Source organism: the organism of the source record quoted next, unplaced genomic scaffold (assembly GCF_019419815.1).
Source record: "Pyrus x bretschneideri cultivar Hongxiangsu unplaced genomic scaffold, Pyrus_bretschneideri_v1 Contig65, whole genome shotgun sequence".
Classification (NCBI taxonomy): Eukaryota; Viridiplantae; Streptophyta; class Magnoliopsida; order Rosales; family Rosaceae; genus Pyrus; species Pyrus x bretschneideri.
In genome coordinates, this window is record NW_025999804.1 from 1,908,883 (window position 1) to 1,913,484 (window position 4,602).

The following is a 4,602-nucleotide window of genomic DNA, read 5'->3' on the forward strand; positions in this document are numbered from 1 at the left end:
TTCCCATGAAGTTTTATGTATCACACTCACTTTTCCCAGACTAGTGTGGAAGGCCTTAGTCTGCGTATTAACTATTACGCCATTTTAGCACGGGTAAAATTATTTTCAAATCCAAAATCTGCGTACCCCTTTTCATTTTGCTCCCAACAGAAGAGAAAACTAGTTTCCATTAACGAGCAAAACTTGATCAGCTACGGTTTTCCAAATTACCAAACACAAAATGTATAAATATAAGTACTATTGATCTAACAGACAATGATGACAAACAATGAAAAACTTTTCCTTTTCAATCTCGAGGAATTGTCTTTCTACTTAATTGACCCACCGGCAATAGAGGCCACAGTGCAAACACCAGCTGATGTTCTGAGCGGAATATCTTTGTAGCACGCCACTTGTTCAGTGTTCGTGTGCAGATCCACTTGCAAGGTCTCCCACACCTTCTTCTTCCGGGTTCAACACCTCATCAGGCTCACCTACAAACCCCAGAAATGTAACCTTCTCACCAATTTGTGCACCTTCTGGCGGTTCAACCAATTCAACCTGAATGTGCACCAACATTGAAGATAGTTTATCAGTAATTACATTAGTGTCTAATTGTCCTTGTCCATTGAACCATTGCATACAGATAATACATGCATGCTTGAGAAGGTTCTGAAAATAATGTGTTTGCATTTGTGTCCACAAACGTACAATTACACAAGAAACGTGAGTTACAAAGGCATAATTCTTCCCAAACTGACTAATCAGAAACAAACACGAGTCACTGTGACTCAAGTTTGATTAAGATTTTACTTTCTGATTATCAAAACCACTACAGGACTTATGAAGACACAAAATCTCACTTTATCATTGCCACGACCTTATGCATAATAGGAACAACACTTATAATCACTGCCTACCAGCAGCATGTTTAACATAATGCTGTGAAAAATATCCTCATTATTCGATACCATGTCAAAGACCAAAAATTAAAATTAGGTATCATCAAGATCCATATTAATAGACTCCTTTGTTTGGTCACTCAAAGAGTGATCAATCATTAGCATAAAATCACTACAGTGATGCGTGGCTTAAGAAGAGCACATGAGATGCAAATATTAAAGGTGCACGGGGCTGCTTACTGTGGTATGGTCACTGTTCGAAGCAGCAAGAACCATTGCTTCTGACTTAATACCCCGCATGTTTGCTGGCTTCAGATTGCAAAGAACACGTACTTTCCGGTTCTGCCACAGAACAATTAATATGAATAAATGTTGACAGAAATTGATAGTAACTTTATTATTAAAAAATTGGTAGATGTAAACAAACCTGCATTTTATTGAGAGGTATATTTGACAAGTCCACTGACCACTGTTCTGGTTTGTCCTTCACCAACATCAATATCCTCTACGTAAAGTGAATCAGCATCAGGATGCTTCTGAGCTTTAGTAATGAGGCCAACGCAGATGTCAAGCCTACTAATAGAAATCTCTGCTTCAGCTGCAGATTTTTTGGGCTGTTGCTTTTTCTTTCCACTACTGTCTGCTATAACAATGGCCTCTTAGAATAAATCCGGTTATGCCAGAATAAGTAATAAAGGGTATAGTATTCTTTCCAAGTACAGGTATCCATACTCGGGATAAGTTACATGTATTTTTTGTTTTCCAGTTACATGGAGACACTGTGTATTACTTGGTGAGAAGTATAACACCAAACGACGAAGATCAACATAGCATAAGAAAGATGTCTAGAAAACTGTTCAAGAATAATAAGGATGCAAATCCTATTTGGGCAACAAGCACTACTGGCAGTCCTCAATAAAGACCCCTCGCATCATTCCATAAATCCTCATCACAACATAATATGTACAAAAGAAACAGGAAAAGATTATCCTGATAACAACAGAGCATGCAATAAAGAAAGGGTCTTCCTGTCACTGAACAGGACTGTTTCATTGAGTAAGTTACCAACGTGCAGATCAAAAATGATAAAAGTTTAAACATTAGGGTTCAATGTTTCTTAAATTGTAGTTTTAAAGTTCGCGAAGCAGTGAGTATAGTTTAAGTTACCAAAAACACCTAGACAATAAGGGTACATTTGGAATATGGGTTTTGAGGCTAGGAATGGATTTAAAATATCACCACATTACTAAAGTCCTCAGTTTGGGGTACTTAGAATCCACCACCACAACCACTCATATTTACAACATGATGCATCCAACCAAGATTACAAGCAAATAGATAGAACTTCCTTGAAATCATCTTATTCTGAATAGGTTAGCCAAACAAGAAATCATGAAATCTTCCACTTCATCCATCCAACTTCTATTCTATGGTTGAGGTCTCCATCCAACTCTTCGTTCTTTTACAAGATAGATCCTAGGTAGTGAAAGCAGTCACTCTTTGGTATTTCTTGATCTCCAATCCTCACCCGTAACTCATTTGAGCCTCCGTTTGCATTGAACTTGCACTCCATATACTCTCTATCTTTGACCGACTTAGGCGAAGACTTTTAGATTCCAACACTTCTCTCCAAAGGTTAAGCTTCGCATTTACTCCTTCCTGGGTTTCATCTATCAACACTATATCGTCTGCGAAAAGCATACACCAAGGAATATCATCTTGAATATGTCTCGTTAACTCATCCATTACCAAGGCAAAAAGGTAAGGACTCAAAGATGAGCATTGATGTAACCCTACAGTTATGGGGAAACTTTCGGTTTGTTCTTCATGAGTTCTTACGACTATCCATGCTCCATCCTACATATCTTTTATAGCTTGGATATATGCTACTCATACTATTTTCTTCTCTAAAATCCTCCAAAGAATGTCTCTTGGGACCCTATCATACGTTTTTTTTCCAAATAAAGACCATGGGCAAATCCTTTTTCATATATCTATATCTTTCCATTGATCTTCGTAAGAGATAGATTGCCTTTATAGTTGACCGTCATGGCATGAACCCGAATTGGTTGTCCAAGATGCGTGTCTCTTGCCTTAGTCTATGCTTAATTACTCTCCCAGAGCTTCATTGTATGACTCATTAACTTAATGCCTCTATAGTTCATGCAATTCTGTACGTTGCCCTTATTCTTGTAGATAGGCACCAAAGTGCTCTTTTGCCACTCATTTGGCATCTTCTTCATTTTCAAAATCCTATTGAAAAGGTTTGTGAGCCATGCTATACCCATCTCTCCCAAGACTTTCCACACTTCGATCAGTATATCATCTGGGCCCATTGCTTTTCTATGCTTCATCTTTTTCAAAGCTACAACCATTTCTTCCTTTCTAATTCGATGGTAAAAGGAGTAATTTCTACACTCTTCTGGGTTACTCAACTCCCCCAAAATACTCCTTTCATGTCCTTCATTGAAAAGATTATGAAAATGACCTCTCCATCTGTCTTTGACCACGTTCTCTGTAGCAAGAACCTTTCCATTCTCATCCCTAATGCACCTCAATTGGTTTAGGTCCCTTGTCTTCTTTTCCCTTGCTCTAGCAGATTTATAGATATCCAACTCTCCTTATTTGGTATCTAGTCCTTTACACATATCGTCAAAAGCTGTTAGCTTATCTTCTCTACAGATTTCTTTGCCTCCTTCTTCGCTATTCTATACCTTTCACAATTTTCATGGGTCCTATCCTTGTATAAAGCTTTACAACATTCCTGCTTAGCCTTAACCCTTGTGTGTACCTCCTCCTTCCACCACCAAGATTCCTTTTGGTTTGGAGCAAAGCCCTTGGACACTCCTAATACCCCTTTTGCTACTTTTCGGATACTACTAGCCATGGAATTCCACATTCAGCTACGTTCCCCTCTCTATCACAAACGCATTGGGTGATTACTTTCTCTTTAAAAATGGTTTGTTTTTCTCCTTTTAGATTGCACCATCTAGTCCTTGGGCACTTCAAGGTCTTGTTCTTTTTTCTCTCTCTTTTGATAAGTACATCCATCACCAATAAGTGATGTTGATTTGCCAAGCTCTTTTCCGGTATAACTTTGCAATCCTTACAAGTTATATGATCCCCCTTCCTCACTAGAAGAAAATCTATGTGTTTTTGACGACCCACTCTTGTAGGTGATCACAAGTTCTTCTCTTTTCTTAAAGAAGGTGTTGGCAAAGAAGAGATTGTATGCCATTGCAAAATCCAAGATGGCTTCCCCATCCTCGTTTCTCTCCCCAAAACCATGGCCACCATGAAAACCTCCATAGTTGCCTGTCTCCTTGCCCACATGTCTGTAAACATGAATTTCCCTAAAACAAGAACACGTGTACAAAATAATATTTTTGTATTGATTTTAGAGTTACAATCTCTTTTACACTTTAATCCTCTGATTCTATCTTCGTAAGGTGTAGATTTGTGAATGAGTTGTTGATCCAAAGGGCCGTCAGGGCTTGGTCTAGGGATGAACAGTTGTGCGGATTTGTTAATGTTGTTAATTCAAAGGGCCGTCGAGGCTTGATCTTAGGATGAATAGTTGATGAACGGATCTTCAAGGGCTTTTGGGCTTGATCTTGAAGAACAGGTGTGTGGATTTGTTGGTGTTGTTGATCCAAAGGACCGTTGGGGCTTGATCTTAAGATGAACTGATGATGAACGATGAACACTTTCTTCAAGGGTC

General features: G+C 38.6%; 1 pseudogene; it reads right to left on the minus strand.

Annotated features, from left to right (window-relative positions):
• Window positions 1-396: 396 nt before the first annotated feature.
• LOC125472160 lies at window positions 397-3,768 on the minus strand (annotated as a pseudogene).
• Between the last annotated feature and the right edge of the window lie 834 nt (window positions 3,769-4,602).